This window comes from Megalops cyprinoides, chromosome 14 (genome assembly GCF_013368585.1).
Source record: "Megalops cyprinoides isolate fMegCyp1 chromosome 14, fMegCyp1.pri, whole genome shotgun sequence".
NCBI classification, from domain to species: Eukaryota; Metazoa; Chordata; class Actinopteri; order Elopiformes; family Megalopidae; genus Megalops; species Megalops cyprinoides.
Genome location: NC_050596.1, coordinates 6,121,303 through 6,140,407, shown reverse-complemented (window position 1 = coordinate 6,140,407; position 19,105 = coordinate 6,121,303). Strand labels below are relative to the sequence as shown.

The window sequence follows — 19,105 nt, the reverse complement described above, 5'->3', positions numbered from 1 at the left end:
ACCTATGATTATTTTTGGTATTAAATACCAACTGTTCATATTTGGCCTTTCGTGCATTAGAATATGCAGTCAAATTTAATTTAATCAAAAAGAAACACTGGTGGGAGATCTCACTGTGTGTCTGACACGGAGAGAGAACTTTGCCCTCGGGCACAGTACTGACGCAGAAGTTCTGATGACTGACACCATAAACATCAAACCATTTACATGAACAATAACAGGTCACAACAAGCTTCACTCTCGCGTGTGAATTGTGCAGAAAACACAACTTGTGTTTGCCAAAAACATTCACAAGCAAAAGCAAAAACTCTGAAATGGATGCAAATCTGCCAGACGTTCACCAACATGTAATGAGAAATAAGTGTGTCGTATGCATGTTGATGCAATTGATGGCTAAAGCAGATATTATATTCTGTTTAGGCCAGCTAGTGCACACAAGAATTAAATACCCACAAAATCTACACTAAATGCAAAGTGGACTGCAACGGGCTGACCTGTGTGACCATGGTGTGGAATAACCCTACATTTCTGCTACATTTCTGGGCCTTCTCTCTTACCGTCATACCAAATATTTAACGACACACCAATGATCCAGAAAAAGCAAATCTGAGGCTGCTGGTCCATTAAAAAAAACTGAAAGAATTAAATCAGGAAATGGCCAATAAATAAAGAAGCCATTTTCCCTGAGGTGAGACCAAGGAGAGAAGCCCCCTGTGCACACAGGCAAGACTGACCCTTAGCATTTCCCTCCTTGTAGTTTATCGTACTGAGAGGCGGACTTTCTCGGGCTGGCTCCGCCTCCAACACCACCACGGCCTCAGTGAAACATAATTACCATGCAAAACCCTGCCTCCAGACTCCATACGCTATAACGACACCGCGGTGCTGCTCTTCTGTGACAGTGCGGGGAAGGGGGTGATGATGCGTATCAGGGCGTCTGAAGCAAGGGCTTCTCACGACTACAGTTGTGTTGAGGAGGAACAGCCAGACGTTTTGGGTGGAAAACACACTGCCAGAGTCATTTTTTACGCAGATAAACCTGCCTCCTCTCCCCTCCACACCCCCACACAATACTCCCTGCAGCTGTACGATTCCTCAACACAGGAGCCCCACAAGCCATCCTGGCAACACTGCGCCACACACAGGTTTAAAGACTGGCTATTGGCCTATTTGTCAGCTATTTTCCTGATGTACAGCTGGTCTGAGAACTAACCATTAAAACACACATGTGCAGCGTGACGCTCCGGCCTGAGCTGAATGCGGTCTTCATTTAGATGCCATCTTTAAATTTCCCACTGTTGCCCTCTCCCTGTGAAGCCCTGGCAGCAGGAGACACGCTCCCTGTGCATGCAGCGCTCAGCAGTTGGCAGTGGGGACTCCTGCATACCACCGTGCGCCGCAGCCGTCTCTGCACAGGGATCCTGTGGCGTGAAACCCAATACCCAGCTCACGCTCACGTGCCCTCTCTCTGCACGCTCTACACTGCACAGTGACTCCTCTCTCTCTGCACGCTCTACACTGCACAGTGACTCCTCTCTCTCTGCACGCTCTACACTGCACAGTGACTCCTCTCTCTCTGCATGCTCTACACTGCACAGTGACTCCTCTCTCATTTTGCATGCTCTACACTGCACAGTGACTCCTCTCTCTCTGCACGCTCTACACTGCACAGTGACTCCTCTCTCTCTTTGCATGCTCTACACTGCACAGTGACTCCTCTCTCTCTGCACGCTCTACACTGCACAGTGACTCCTCTCTCTCTGCACGCTCTACACTGCACAGTGACTCCTCTCTCCCTGCAGACTGCACTGACTCCTCTCTCCCTGCAGACTACACTGTGACTCCTCTCTCCCTGTAGACTGCACAGTGACTCCTCTCTCCCTGCAGACTGCACTGACTCCTCTCTCCCTGTAGACTGCACTGTGACTCCTCTCTCCCTGTAGACTGCACTGTGACTCCTCTCTCCCTGTAGACTGCACTGACTCCTCTCTCCCTGTAGACTGCACCGTGACTCCTCTCTCCCTGCAGACTACACTGTGACTCCTCTCTCCCTGTAGACTGCACTGACTCCTCTCTCCCTGTAGACTGCACTGTGACTCCTCTCTCCCTGCAGACTGCACTGACTCCTCTCTCCCTGCAGACTACACTGTGACTCCTCTCTCCCTGTAGACTGGGTCATGAGTGGAAGAAATGTTGCATGTCAGTCACTGCATGAACGAGTGTGTTAGTCAGTGACTGAGTGAGTGACTACGAGTTATTGAGTTAGTGTGAGTGAATGTGTTAGTAAGTCACGGTGTGAGTGAGTGCGTGAATATGGGTGAGTGTGCAAGTAAGTCAGTGATTATGTGTTAGTGAGTGAGTGAGTGAGTGAGTGTGTGTTAATGTGTTACTTTGTGCAAGAGAGAGAGGTGGGGCATTCAGTATGATGCCAGTGAGTGTTTAAGTGTTAATATGTTAGTTAGTGAGTGACTGACTGACTGTGTGTGAGTGCAGCGAGTGTGTGTTAATGTATGACTGTGTGTGAGAGAGTGAGAGAGATGGGCTATTCGGTGTGATGTGGGTGAAACACAAGCCCAGCACAGTTGGGTACAGAGATGAGTACAGTGATAGTGTGATAGATCTCACACAGACAGGGCTGCCTAGCCTGCTGGCAACACACTCACAGCTCACTGACTGCATCCTCAGACTCTTAAACACTGTGTGAAAATCCCACACCTCTCACACCCCACACACAGTGTCCTCTATCTCAAATTCCATCCGAAATCATCCAGCAGACCTCCCTGCCGATTGGCCTCAACAACCTACTAAATGTACTCATATATCACACCTCCAGCCAATGAGGCGGCCTTATTTTTTTTCCCCCAGACGCTGAAGTCCACAGCGTCACTCTCTACGGAAACGGGATCAGGCATATCAGCCGAGACGTCGCGGAGCACCACCCCCCCCACTCCGATAATATCTGAAACTATCTCTCTCCATCTGAAACTAATGTGCCCTTTCACTTGGGATGGGGAGTCAGGAAACATTAGCCAAGACATCCGAGAGACCTTTCACTCTGGGCAATTTCACGAGCACAGCCAGAGCCAGAGTCATTCTTACGGAAAGAGAAAATAACAGAGTCACAGAGAGGGAGACGGAGAGAGAGAGAGAGAGAGAGAGAGAGACAGAGAGAGAGAGAGAGAGAGAGAGAGAGAGAGAGAGAGAAATGCTGTCTAAAACTGGGTGCTAAACTCTAGCTCCAAGATCCATTGTAAGTAATGACATACTGTTTGCATAGCAAGGGCTCTTATAGAGTATAACTTACATAGCTTACATCTATACAGCTGGGTATTTACTGATGCTGATCAAGCACAGCAGCTCAGGGGTGCTGCGACTCAGGGGTGTTTCTGCAGGACACTACTTGCTCATAACGTGCTCATAAAGTGGTGCCGGGGACGCCAATGCTAGCTTACACCATACACCTTCCGTACCGAGCCACAACACCAACAATGCAACAACGCAACCAACTGTGCAGCTTGAATTGGGTACAGCCCGACTGAGAATGAGAACACTCCTTTCACCACAGACACACAGAGACACGCACACAGACACACACACACACAGACACACACACACTGCCCCAGTGCCATTATCTCCCCAGCGCCACTCGCTCCTCAGTTAGGGCTCTGCATTATTGAAGGGGCAGATTATGAATTATGTCTTGAAGTCACTGTGCATATCAACAGCTTTCTAGCCGTGGGGAGGAAAATTCCCCTGGCACGTCCTTGTCACAGTATGGCCCTCTGCTTGCATGGCAACAAGTCACGCACTCGGAAACTCTCAGATCTGCGCAGCATGGCGAGAGAGGGAAGGCAAATATGAAAGGGGGAATGTGCCTTCCTACCCCCGGACATCAGCGCATTGCGGGCTTTCACCATTTCTGAGCATGCGAGGTGTCCATGCTGCCCAGTACACACTCACCCTAAACACATCACTGTCTTTGAAATGAACTGCATTTCAGAAAAGCCAAACGATCTGTAGTAAAACGCTGAAACATTTTGACTGTTTTGTTCAAGGTTCCCAGAAACCCCCTGTATGACCTGACTTGCCTCCAACCTATATCCAGCTCCATAAACATTTAACAACTGTAAGCTATGCGCTTTGCTCTGGAGAACAGTACTTGCTACGCAAATGTAATGCAATGTCACAGAAAAGTGAAGCTTCATGGATCTCACAAAGCTTGCTGCTGTGATGTGCTGTCAAACACTGATCTTCGCAAGCCAATCAAAACATTTTGACCTCCACAGCCAAGCACTGTGACTGGCTCCTGAGAGTGAGCTACACGCGTGACAGCTCTGCCCGTTGTGAGGTTTGTGAAGCCTCACTTTGCCATTGCTGATAAAATCTGTCCGCAGCCACTACCATGACCTCTGTCATCGCGCCCGCTGCCTCATCAACACGCCCTCTGTTCAAGGCACACTGTGTTCCTCCCACTGCCGAGAAACACCGCCTTCTAAAGGCACGGTCACATCGGGGACCATAATCATAACTGCCACCCTCTGATGACACAATCATTTAAATTTGTCTTCCTAGGAACCAGGACAGTCCAGAGTCTGTTGCATCGCTGTACCATCAATGCTGCCCAAGGCCCATGTTTCCCACCCGGCTGACCTGAGACCTGCTATAATGAGGCCAGGTACCATAAGCAGAGAACCTCTGACACAGGATTAATTTTGACAAAGCCTGATATAGGCTTAACTGACACTAAGGATGATCTTTAAAACTACAACATGATGAAATGAATGACCACTCAATCACATCATGCCCAAAAAGCCAAAGAAACTGCATTACCGTGTTTCAAAACACCCTGATACAGCTTTCTTATCTGTAGCCAAGATATCACTGTGTCACCATTCATTCGTTCACTTCTGAACCTGAATAGTTTTCAGTTTTCAGGTCACTTTAATCATACAGCTGAGCTTTAGAAATGCCCTTTTTAATCCTAATTTACAGTATATACAGTATACATATATATATATATATATATATATATATATACATATATACATATGTGCAGGTGGCTGCAGGTTTTAAAGACAAGCTGAGAAGTGATGCGATCATTCCTTCTATATCCCCACATTACTAAATTCATTCCAGTTGGGCAGCTTTCAGTTCATTAAAACACTAAAAATAACTAAGTATCTGAACATTATGATGAACAGGTTTCAAAAGTAAGTGCCAAGCCATGCTCTGTGAGGGAAGTTCCACGCGGTAACTTCCAGTACTGTCAGTTTACTCTCAGAATGACTGACACACAGCGAATACAGACCATCTGAAGCCCCACCCGGGCTAAAGGGCCACACCTTTTTCACTATTAGGTAAAAGGGCTGAGGATGCTTGCAGTGTCAGGGTGTGGTCTGTCTGTCTTCCTGTCTGCACCTCCCAGTCTCCCCCGCAAGTGATGCCCCCCCCCCACCCTCAGCACCCCACCCTGGTGTGTGTGATATCCCCATCACTACACCCTGTCAGGTCATCTCAGCATCTGCCCCCCACATTCAAGCCTCCTTTGCTTCAGAGTGACTTGCCCGCCATCCGCCCCTGCCAACTGTCAGGGTCGATCCCGTAACCCATCCCGAACTTGGCGGCCCTCTGCTGTCCCCCCGCATCCCTGTCTACGTCTCGCGTGTCATCTCCGTCACTGGGAGCGGTGGCCAATTCCTGGGCCTCAGCGCACTGGGAAAAAGCCACCCACCCTCCTGAGGCAACGTGTGTCCTATGGCACGGCGAACAAGAGAAATTCATTAGCCTCCTCCTTACCCCCCTCCTCATTGTCTTTTTCAGGCCAAAATCACACTGTGGGTGTTTTTAAATAATTCAGAAGAGGACCGAGCGCGAGAACAATCCCCCATCTGTTCTGTGCCATTTCCAGTCGAAAATGTGGTGGGTTTCGTAATGGGAGACGGAGCCGTTTGGATTGGTCAGTACTGAGGGGGGCAGAGGAAGGACCGCTGCATGCAGTATGTGTAAAAAGACAAACACGGACCTGGTCCAAATGCAAAAAAGCACACTCAAAAGAAACTTCAGCACAAGACAGAGATTTCATATACGACATACAGTAGAAGAGATATAAAAAAAGAAAGAGAAGAACTGTTACAAAAAACAATGTTAAATCCCTAGCAAAGATACTGGTCCCTGTGGAAAATTTAACTAGGCTCCACAATGGTTGAGTACACATACAGGTGCTATTTTACGGCATGACACTACACTAAAACACGGAACTACCTCATCTGACCCCTCATTGACATGTGATGGCTGTGTTATGCAAGGCAATGTGAAAGGTAATGCACATTAGGCTAAATGTGCAGGTAAGCATGCTGTACAAACGCTGCTCTCACACTGAATGCCTTCAATTGGGCTAAATGTCCAGGTTAGCATGCTGCAGGAATTCTTCTCTCTTAAGAATAACTGTTGTGCACAGTGAATATGCTAAAATCATGTAGCCTAAATCTAATACACTGCATTAGATTTCTGTGCCTATGCTCATGTTGCTCTTCTTGCTCCTGAAATATACATTTAATGCACCTTCCCATGATGCAGTTTGCTCCAGATAAAAGTGACAGCCAAAAGAATAAACAGTATGCAAATAAATTAAACCCAAACTCCACCAATAACCTTGCATGACAGTAAAAACACCAGTGCCAAACAAAATGGCCAGAATGCTACTGGTCCAACTGGATTTTCAGCAAATTGCTGAGATGTTCTTGTAAGGGTTACATCTGTGATTGCGAGAGGAAACGTCTGGCTCTCCAATCAAAATTCAGCTGCAAATAAATAAAATGTCAACCGGCGTCTCGCACGGGCATTGGAATTGGTTGTGAACATCCATCATGTGTCAAAATAAATAACATGGTCGCAAAAAGTATGAGACGGAGGAAATTGGTATTGCATTGTTTCGCTGACAAACAAGCATCTCCGTGACAGGACGAAGGTTGTCTGATGGTTTCATTAATCTGAACAGACACTGCCGAGTGTTGCCGGAATGATTCAGATGCTCTAATCACGCAGGGCTGGCTTAATGTTACTTAAATCAATACTATAAACTGATGATCATCTGGATAATAAGGACACACCCAGAGGGTCGCGCTCCCAGTTTTGGGAGCTAATTAAGAGCAAGTCGATTCAATGTCAGATATTAGGCCTGGTCCTGCCACTGTAAACCCATGTTTTTACAGTCTCGGGTTTAAAATGTACAGTGAGAGATAACCACCATCCATTCCCTGCCAACCCCCCCCAATTCTCCAATAATTCTCTACTCCAACGATGGTCAAAATTCAGATCTAACCTTGTCAAGTAGCTTGTATTTATAGCTGGCACAGAAGCATGACAGTGTCCTTGACTGAATGTAGAGCTACTGTAGATGTTATGGACCTCTGCCAGTTTTTGGGGTGTGATTTCATTTCAGGTGATAAAATGTATCGCATGTAAGGAGTGAGAGGATGGTGCCTAACAGGCATAAAGGATGGGGGTTCGTTTTCTCACTCCGGGCCTCTCACATGTTGCATGCGACTGCCGTTCGCAACAACAAAAAAAAAAAGCGACGGCCTACCCTGAACGGTAGCCAGGAAATGCAGTTCTCTCCTCCGTGAAAAATGCCACTGTCAGAACGATTCAGCGCGATCCCTTCTTTCCCCCGCACTCCAACGCTCACACTAGCGGTGGCCGTCTCCGCTGCCTGGCGTGCGTCTGGTTAAAAAAAGGGGAGAGGGCCGCTCGAGGAGCTCCAAAACCAGGGGGGTGGTGCGGACACTGTGGAGATGATCCATGAATTTGGTGGTTTCGGACAAACTGCAAGCTGCTCTGAGGCCTGGTTACGGGAGCTCAGCACCGGGCCCCGTTTCGCTGTGACGTCCCGAAGCTGTGGCGCACCTGTGCGTTATGCACACCCCCGATCCGAGCCAGACAGTAACACTCATGCCAGGACACGGACTCGACCCGCACAGGAAGATCTACCCAAAGAGCCCTGCAATACAGATTCCCTCTACCTCCTGCGCAGCAGAGACAGCAGCCACAGCAGCCCCAGGGAATGTGCTCAGAGCCGGCAACCTATTCTGAAACCCCACCTCGTACTAAATGCAAAGATGTCCCACTAACTCTCCGCTTCTCCTCGTGCCACGCCCCTTAGTTACGGCACAGACAGCGCTTCTCGTAACCGTGGCGGGTGCCCCGCGGTCCACCTGGAGAGTCTGCGAAGCCCCTTTGGCTCACGCTGCCGGCTTTTAGCGTGCCGCTGAAATAATGGCCTTTGAACAGACGCTGCAGTCCTACAGGAACGGCAAATGGTGTACAACTGCGCGCAAAATACAAAAAAAAAAAAGGCACTAAGCAGTACAGTGGAACATGTCTTCGTTTGTCTCCGAACAGCAGGATGAGTAATGGATTGAGTCAGTGAAATTCACTTTTTTTTTTTTTTTTTTTTAGAGCTCAACACCTCAACATCCTCACACAGAAAATCATTTGCACCAGTGTAGCCTCCAGTAGTCACAATCTGCTCCCCCCCCACACACACACACACACACACACACACACACAAACAAACACACACGCACGCAAACAGAGATGCTGTCCTTGCGCACTAATGAAAAACTCCAATCAGAAACACTTCTTCTGTTAGACCGACGTGTTCAAATTTGAGCCAATGTCCTGAAAACCAAGCAAATAATATGCTTTGTAAAATATTCTTTTCCTGTGATTGGTTGGGCACGAACAAACCACTAAATAGTAGGAACAAGTCGAGACACACCGCAACGGCTTGTTTTTCTTTCGTTCTTCACAGTCACGCTGCTCTAAAAACACAACAGGCCAGATTAACGGCAGCAGAATGTGTCGTATGGACGCTACTGCCACTCTGTATTCCCATATTTGCCATTTAGGGGACGTCATTTGCGTTTTGTGTGATCTTAAGATTCGCGCAACATAGTTCCTGACCTTGCTGGAGACTAATTTGATGTGCCAGGCTGAGTAACTTTCTTTTTTCATGTAAAAACCCCAATACAGCTGACTACAACAGGGAACCTGCAGGTAAATGTTTTCTTTCCGAATCCCAGAAAACAGAAAAAAAGGAAAACAAGAAATACCTAAAAACAGCACGATCCCCAGAATCATCTTGCTGCGAGACACATGCACTGGAAAACACCCACACGTACACAGCAAAAAAAAAGGGAAAAACATCACATTAAAAATTGAAATGTGTTCCTGCAGGAATGATTGTGCTTCGCTTGTTTGTTCTAAACGTGGATTGTAAGGCCCTGGCCAGGGTTAAAGGTAATCATTTCTGTTTCTACATTTCTGCATCATTTTTCTGAGTCTCTCTGAAACTCCCCTTAACTCAAACGCTTCCTGATAACAACATACACTGCCAGAGGAAAAAAAAAAGTCATTATGTTAAGCAATGTTTTCAATGTGTGATTAGGGATACACAGTTAGCATTAAGATTCAAAGTGCGGGAAAGCAATCCAGTGACCTTGTCCCATGTTGTAGTACAAGGGAGAGATCCGGTCTGGAATTCAGTCACTCACCTGAACACTCAATCACCCTTGGTACTTTGGAAACTTAAAGGTCTACTTTAGACGGTTGTATGGCTACTGGATACTAACGAATATGGAGTGACGTCGTAGATTCTTAATGCAGTAATTCAGCCAACTGAAACAATAACGTAGATGCTGAGCTGAAATGACGTCTGAGGCATCAAATGGGCAGCTAGGTAGGTTTACGCAGATGAGGTGAGCTGTAATGGATCCTTCCGCACTGCAACCAGAGCCCTGCTGCCTACTCTCAGCTCTTCTGCAATCTTCCAAGATGCAACTCATTTTTTTGATGCATTCTCTGTATTTAACCTATTTCTGCATGTTCAGAGTGTTGTGTTTGGGTCCCAGTCTCTTGTATGTCCACGTATTCTACTGTCAGAGAATGACAGCTTTCAGTGTCCATGCCGCCCCCCACCCCCACATTCTATTGCAAATATGCAACAATACAAAACACAACCTACCTTGAGAACAGGCAGCAGACTAATTCCTTAAAACAAACTGTCCAGTTGCTCCAGTGACAGTGACTTGTAAAAGCAAATAAACTCAGGAACTTCAATCAAGCAATGTTCATGGTAAATTAATTACTTGAAAGAATGTAATTTTTTTTTAAATATATATACCTTGATCGAACCTTACTGCAAATGGCGAAACAGTGAATTATCATACTGAGGGGAAATGACTCATAGTCACTCAGACAGAAGTCCACATGCCTTTGTCTCCAGTATACTTTTCAAGCAGGTCATCACATCTGACATACTGCAGGCTTATTGGACACATTGGTATATAGGAGCAGAGCACCGCATAATCTGGCAACATTAGACATTTAGACATTAAAAAATGGTTCTTCGGTTGTAGGGATACACCACCCTACAATTAACAAATGCTAAAAAGGGCCATACATGATAGAGTACGCTACTTAAAACATTAATAAACTGATTTAGGCTACATTCAATGACACTTCCAAAGGTCTTTCAGCCAAAGAATGAATTTAGGCTATCAATGCTGAAATACAACATATTTTAGCAGACAAATAACATCGATTATTTGAAGCTAGTCAAACGATCTAATCTCTTAATTTCCTCGGTCTGAAACGTTGACCTTGAATTTGAAAGCAAGGCACTCTGTGGAATGTTTAAATATATGGCTAGATAGTCAATAACAGCAACAATGTCGTCCACTACCCCTGCCCGCATTTTTGGGCGAATGCCATCACATAGGCCTGGACTTTGTAATAACACTCAACAGCTCGCCGACCTGGATTTCGGGCCGCAGCAGTTACAAGCGTCAGTTTTCTCAGATCTGCATTTAAATGTAGATTTTTATGTCATGGCAGAATCGCAAGTTCTGTGCGACACAACCAGATCCTAGCGTCAGATTCCGACCAGCAAACACGAATCTGATGCAGGGATTTGATGATGTTACACAGAAGTTGCGCTTCAATACAGACATTGCTAAGACGTAAAACAAAAGGTGCGTCTAAAAACACAAAACTACAACTTTCAGGTGGAACTAGGCAAGACCAGGTTGGTCACGTCAATCTTATCAGATCTGAGATTTATGAGACGACACTTGACCAAAAATACTTGCTGTGAATCGTCATTCACAGTAGACAAGTTATACCTTGCGAATATCATCGTGTTAGAAATGCTAGCCAATTCTTAATTAGGCTACCGTTTCATTTAATAAACGCGTCACTGCATTCAGCATTAGCATTTATAGATGCTGCCTTAGGTCACGTTTTTCAAAGCTGCGTTTTTCTGTAGCGAGCTATACAGTCATACGGCGGAGACCCTGTTGCTACTAGTGACAAATCCACCCACAGGTTCTCTTCCTCTTCACTGTCAGTTAAAATGTACAGTATTACCAAGGCGGTTAATACTAATATACACTACGTTGTATCTGCGATGTTTCAGAACCGTTTAGTCCAATGCCCAAATGTGAAAATGCATAGGAAACCAATTATGCTCAACATCCATGTAATTTACAGCTGCGTTACCGACATTAAATTCTCAGATTGGACGAAAAAAATAACCATAAGAACTCGATAAAATTCTAGCGTAAAACACAGGTATTGTACATACTTGTTATCTGTGCAGCTAGTTATATCGAATAATAATGAGGATGGATCAAAGTTTTTTCTTAATCTGAATCTGGACCATAATACAAGCTCTAATCAATGAATCTTCGATGACGCTAATTATTTTCACGCTTGTGCGTGAGTGTGTGTGTCAGTCTGTGCGTGTTTGTATGTATGTGTGTTCCATTTTGTAAAATGCTGGTCTGCAATGTAGCAGCTCCAACCTCATCATGGAATACAGTCGCCAGCTAGCTAGCTAATCAGCCGGATTCATACTGCTTCATGTTGTGGTATCCATATTATCACACTAACTCACGTTACATTCAATTTATTTTCCCACATATATTAGCCAAACAGGCAAGATAAATCAGAGGGTCGGCGTGCCATTAAATGCAAGTCTACCTAGAAACCATGTTCGTGAGGAGCGCAGTGAAAATTTGTCAATCACATAACAGTAACGTTAGCTTGCTCCCCACACTGAAGCAGAGAGGATGTCAATTGATTAGCTAGCTAGCAAGCTAGCTCCATGGTCGAGGCACAAGCAAAAACGTTAGCAGGCGATCAAGCTCAGTGACAGCGTCAAAATCATGACATACGGAATAACTATCTTCAGTATTTCAAAGAGGAGTCAAGGCAGAATACTCACTCAAATCTGGGTAATTAATGAACTGAATCCACTCTCATCATCCACTGCCGATGTTTTCATTGCAGCAGCAACAGTAACCAAACCCTTTAGTTGACAACCTACCACGGCTACCAGCGACAGCCGCAGCTTTTGAGTGGCGTACCTGCACCCAATCACAAAAGATCAAAAATTATCATTATTCCGACGCCACGCTTCCTTTAAACCAATCAACACGAAGGTAACCAAGTAGATTCGAAAAGGCGGGGTTTTACGGGGTTCGGTTGAGTCTATCGACGGATTGTCCGAAATTGTGTGGCACCCCATACCTGATAGAATTAAGAGACCTGTAATTTGCTCAAATTGTCTTGCAATGCACAAACCGATCAGGTTAATATATATGACGCTCCTCCTTCAACGGACTATATATCAGTGAAAGTGTGATCATAGATGGTAGCCAAATAAAAACCTTTAAAAATTTATAAGATTTAGGTTTTTGTCATTATTAAGAACTGAAATATTCCACTAAGACATCAAGGGAAAAAAGAAGGAAGAGCTGGCATGAAAATATCATTCCCGGTTTATATATGTATTCTAAGAGCGTTGCTAATGCGAATCGCAGAACATGAGTCACTGTTTAAGAGTCACATTTGTAAAGAAAAAAAATTAATAACCGTGGGTAATTTGGAGGTCCTCCAGTTCTTGGCTCTTCTGTCTTAAGTGGGACATTATACCAAATGACTCCTGCCACCTATTGGAGAGGTAAGTGCCCAACATGTGAACACCATTGATACCTTTTCCTGCACCATGCAATTCTACTCATGCGATATATCTGATTCATACAAGCTCTTTTGTACAGCGTTAAGACACATTCTTCTCACAAACACTATATATGGAATACTAATTTAAAGCTAGGTTGTTTGATTGAACGAATGCATAGTAAATATTAATTTAATGTTTCTTCTGCACTGTCCTTTTTAGTGCATATTTGGATGGTTGTACCTTTCGCTATACCGTTTTCACAAGGCACACTGCGAATCATAACATAGCATTGATAGCAATTGATGGCTTGAAGGCTTGGCAGCCTATTGAAGGCCTATAACTAGTTGTTACAAAATATGGAAACAAATGTTAAAATTATACAGATAAAACCATTACAGTAATATCAATGAGGAGAGGCATCAAGATTGTGAATGAGAAGTGTAATAAAAAAAATTTAACAAAAACAACAGGTAAAAAACAACAAGACATTAAAACAGTACTTTTAAAACAACAATTGCATTCAATTTCCTGAGTATTTGAATATATAAAATGAAACCAATGATTATACTTGTACAATCAGTGGAATATGATCAAAGAGAAATTACACCCCGGGAGTGAATACTGTGTAAATACGAGAAATTTTAATGTAGCCTAGTTCAGATACAATATGGAATTACCACATCACACTGAATAAGTAGATTCAGGTTTGTTAGTCCAGTATGCAGTTTACTACAAGGAAAACTAAGTTAATCCAAGAAAATAAGCTTTCCTTTATGCATCATATGTATGTTTCATATGATATAGGCAGATAACAAAATCAATAGCTTGTTTATGGTCCTGAGTCTGTAACAGGTGCTTCATAGAACCACTACATATTTGTACTATGTATATCATATGGATGTGTCAATGCAATTTTTGGTGTCTGATATCAGCTCATCCATAGGAATTTAAGGTCAGTGAATTTCTGTAGCGTCTGCTCTTAACTGATGCCCACGCACATGTAATACATACAATAAATATAAAATCTCCTTCTTGTTCATAGAATTGGCTTAGTACAGGTGTTGTGCACATTGTAGACAAATTTGGCATCGTCGAAGTGAGATCACTGAATAGAGGTATTTTAAAGGTTGCTGCCCCCTAGTGGTCAAGATATATTTAGCTTGCTAAATATCACAAGATGGAGCACATTGAAAACAAATGTGAACATATCAAGTGTTATGAAATATGGAAGAGTGAAATTTGTATTTTGCCCCCCATTTTTCAAGTATAGAAATTTTCCAGATATTTTACATTTTCAAATATACGTGATAGATATGTATATAGCAGATGATTTGATGTCCATTTTGAAAGGCATATGTGTGCTGTAAAATACTCATGTTTTGTTATTAAAAGGCCTGGCATGTTTTAGGGGAAATAACTGCATCTCATTTGTTTGCTTAGAAGACACCTTTATCCTGTAAACCTCACATCTGAAGAAAAGCTGAACAACCTGGTTAAATGAAGCTGCATGGCAAAACAGATTGATATATTATATACTAATCATAATAAATAAACTGAAATCATAATTTGAAACTCACATAAGATAAATTCACAGAACGATTTCTGAACATTCTCAGGATGTAGTTTAGCACATTTTAGTTCATACTGCCTTGGGTACTGAGAAATGCATTGCAACACAACCTTTGTGTGTAATCATTCAAAATGTATAATTTAATAAAGGAATATATGAGAATACAAAGGGATTATTCTATATACATACATATATATTTCATGCGTAAACATCATCTTTACCAAAAGTATATACACAATATTAATTGGCCAACACCTTTATAGATTTCCACATCGAAACATATACTGTGATGTATTAGGAGATAAATTCATTTATATCATGAAGCTATGAAACCATATCTTTCAGCTAGTATCAATCTTAGCTAACATTAATCTCTTTTGTCACATCTGTGCCCTACATGCAATATTTGGAGGTAATGTGAAGGTTGTAGCTGAAGATGGAGCGCTTACAACCACACATTAGCATGTATGCCACAAGCACAATATGACAGCCACATATTATTTCCACAATTAAAAACACAATAGGCATGTTGTTATAAAACATTTTACAAGCCTTGAAAGTTTTGCCAATGACACATAACAAATGGCTTCCAGCCATGTAAACTTGCATTTGCCACCACACCATATCACCCAAACAACTGTATTCCCCATGAATGACATGTCATTTTTCTCATAGTGAAATTATCTGCAACACTGGAAGATTATGCAAACTTGATCAGGAGAAACTGCTTTCACACACACCTACAAACATTCAGCATTTTTCTGAATGTTGTAGTATCTAATTGCTTACACAATATAAGTGAAGTAGTTTTCAACAAAATTAAAAGATACTGTATTTGCCATACACCATATGAGGACAATTGTCTGTTCAAATTCACATGTTAAAACAATGGAGGAGTCTCTGCAACGTTCAAAAATTATATTCATGACACGACAAGAGAAGTGGTAACAGGCATATTATTGCATACTCCCTATATACATGGTAATAGTTACATTATTTGTGGCAAATGGTGGCAAAAAATATTTTATTCATTACGCACAGAGTATGACCAAACAGAGTACCATATTTTAACAATGCTGGGAATGGCTGTTCAGACTTAATCATACCAGAAAAACAAGACACCTGAACACTTGGTGTCAGTTGGCTTCCAGATTAGGGGAGTGGCCCCTGAAGAAATTGCATATAATCTTTGTTTTTGTCCCTGCGTTTAGGACAGCATTGTTTACATTTGACCACCCAGTCTGAATGTGCTGCTGTCTTTGGTTCATGAGCAGTGCTGGCTGGTGGGCGTGGCCTGAGAACAGCCTATCCCTGAATGCAATCCGAGCTGTGCCAGATCCCTATATTCCTACTAAGTTCCCCCCCAAATCAAAGATGGCTTTGACATAGTTTTAGCGCAGAGAAAATCGGAAGGAAAAAGAAAAATAATTAAATAAAAAAAATCCCAGACAGAACAATAGGCTTCCTCTGCCTTCGGCCTAGAAGCCTAATTAATTCAATAAGAACATCAATTCCGTGCTGATGAGAAAAAAATTCTTTACGCAAGTCTGATTAATGATTTAAATATACTGCATTATTGTGCACTATAAGAATATAGCGTTAACCAATTGAAAGTGGCACACTGCTTAAAATCAGGAAATACAAATTGTTGCAGCTGTACTCACAGGATTGACAAGAGCTTTAGGGACAAGATTTCACAACAAAACACAAAATGACATTGATGGTAGCAGTATTGTTGTTAAGAGCAGGCTGTTCCTTTACAGCTTATTGCTCAGTATAAACCAAGAGAGTCCCACAGAACACATTTTACCTGCCTCTAAAATGCTTTTAGGCCTTCACTACTATACATTCTTTTTTGGGGTCTCCCCCCCCCCCCCAAATAAAAATACACCTGTTTATCACAGAATGACAGATTGCATAGTGTGAGTTATAATTCTTAATCTCCAACAGATTTGTGAATTAATAATGCATTTCAATTGTGTTTATTATATGTTATACATTTACGTTTTTTCATCTTTGAACAAATTACATTTGTTGTATTTTTTCATTTTCAATACATTGTAGTGTATGAAAGTGGTTGAAAATTTTCCACTTATGGTCCTCTTCACATTTCACATGATTTTTTTTTTTTTCATATATTCATTCAGAAATGAGCGAAATATTAATCCAAATCCTTATGTGTGTAGTGAAAATTATAAGCACGTTGTAGGCTTAAAAATGAGGATTAATTACAATATTTTTATATGTTACTTTAATTTCCTCTTGTGCTCATGCTGTCACTACACACGCAAGGCTTTGGGTAAGAATTTTTCTCATTTACAATGGAAAGCAACTAATTTTCAAGCTTAACTTGTACAGGAAAATAAGCTTTCACATTTGGTTTCTTAAAACAACTTTATCTTGCAATGCGAAAAATGTCTGCGGAGCAGTCAATCAAAATCCTGTCCTAGAAAGATGTGATTGACTATACGGGTCAAATTTAATTGTGCTAAAATAATTTCACATCTGCACTTTCGGCCTATATTATGAAACCTTCAGTTTCATTTGTGGAGATATTGTCAGAAGTGTAGTATGCCGCACTTTCTTCGTGCTGGCACTATTTTACAGTTGAATCATCACACTTTCTGCTGATTTTTAGGCCTTTATTCATCAGTGACAGATTGATTTTTGGTGCTTATACTATAACTGAACATTTTTATGTATCGAGGAAATAAAATTTGACAAGGCAGTAAAATCTAAGTTTTATCGTTGAATTTCCTGCTAAAAAAAACTCAGAAAAAAGCAAAATTCGTCATCAAAGTATTAGTTCTTTCTTATGAATGCTCCTTTTATTTTAGCAAACCACGCGGGTTACTATTACACATAGCCCACAAAATGATATCCTATCACAGTTATTTTGGTTTGAAAAAATACAACTAACCGTTAATTCTGATGTAGGCTATTTTTTTCCACCTTCTTGTACTTATTGTGGATTGAGACATAGGTCCAACACCACCCCGTGGGTGAAAAAAAAAACTTTTCAAAGTCTTCAACGACGTTCATTAGCCAACCGTTAAATTTCACTTGATACTTTATGAGTCATGCAGTTAATCGACACATGATCTTAAAATATTCATTAACAAATCCTTAGACAAAAACACATCAACAGCCTCTGTGAAAAATGACGTAACATAGCGTAACATGACGTATCAGACGCTCGGAGATACATACTGTACCATTATCTCCCTTGGTAATGGGAAAAATACCTACACGAAATTCAAGTTGGTCGCTGCTGGACATGCGCGGATGTGCGCGGAATATGGCGGCCTAGTACCGAGGAAAAAGTACTGAAAACCTGCTGCGATTTTGAAGAATAATCGGTAAGTTAAGTCGTTTTTTTGCTTGCTGCTGTAACAACGGTACACTCATGAAAAGTTTAACCGTCGCTTTCTCTGCCGGTGGCTAGGATCGAGGACGGTGATCCAAAAGTGACTATTGAGAAAAGCTGGGTTAGTTGTCTACAGTTTATTCCGTTCGACTCGGTGTTTTCAAGGGCTGCGTTATTCCCCAAACTACACTACACAGCGAGATGTCCCGATGTTTACCGTCGATCATCTGTCAGATCAACGCTGTACAAATCCCTTTTTCTGTAAAACCAAGTTATTCTACATCTACGGGCGTATACCGTTTTGTCCGTAAATAGTAAAGATTGCAGTATTATTAATATTTATCGAAAGAAGAATAAAACGCCGTAACAGAATGCGTCAGACAAATGGGAAACGGCTAGCTAGCTTGCTAGCTTTTTTGCACGTCTGCTGTGGTTGTAACGTTAATGTTTCTAGCCTGTCATATAACATCTGCATTCTTTCTTAAAAAGAGCTCCCCGCGTCTTCACTTATTGGCTTCGATTAACGATCTTTTATTTTCAGGTGAAGCAATGTGAAAAATATGTGGTATTTATGTAACACAACTATGCACGCTACTAAGGCATTATATTAATTTCAGACAACATTAATTGATACGATGACACTGCGTGCAGGTTGTAGACGTTTCGGAAGTTCTTACGTTATTTTATTTTCTTAAAATCATCCTGAAACGCCTGCTTCTGGAAAATGGTTATTTTAGATTGTGTCACGCAGCGTTTCAGGCGACACGCCTCCCGCTGTCTGTCCACAAGGCGTCTTTTATGCTGGGTGTAATATAAGCCTACTACAATGTAACACAAATTAAACCGCACTGTGGGCGACAATCTCAGTATTTGTTGGATGTTATGACATTGCGTATGGAAACGTTTATGAGAAATGATGTTATCAACATGTCGGTATAACTATTTTTGAAGTTACAGTTTTTGAACTATCACGATTATCTGGTTATTGAAAGTGACGTCAATAGTAATAGTAACAACAACGTAAGTATCGTAGCCTAATAAGTGGGTTGTGGCATTTCTAGTGAAAATGTTCATGTTTCATCATGAACAGTCATGTATTTTAATAACTAAAGGTTTTGAATGATTATTGTCTTCCCAATAAGAG

General features: G+C 42.3%; 2 protein-coding genes across 6 annotated transcripts in view; one reads left to right on the top strand and one right to left on the bottom strand.

Annotated features, from left to right (window-relative positions):
- The window catches only part of cdkl5 (cyclin-dependent kinase-like 5), a 70,261-nt gene extending 57,873 nt beyond the window's left edge, over window positions 1–12,388 (bottom strand). For all 4 annotated transcript variants that reach the window (XM_036544905.1, XM_036544906.1, XM_036544907.1 and 1 more), the window contains exon 1: window positions 12,287–12,388. The gene's annotated coding sequence lies outside the window, so the exon portion shown is untranslated. The remainder of the gene's footprint in view (window positions 1–12,286) is intronic.
- Window positions 12,389–17,860: 5,472 nt separating this feature from the next.
- Window positions 17,861–19,105, top strand: part of scml2 (Scm polycomb group protein like 2) — a 37,841-nt gene continuing 36,596 nt past the window's right edge. For both annotated transcript variants that reach the window (XM_036545146.1, XM_036545145.1), the window contains exon 1: window positions 17,861–17,953. The gene's annotated coding sequence lies outside the window, so the exon portion shown is untranslated. The remainder of the gene's footprint in view (window positions 17,954–19,105) is intronic.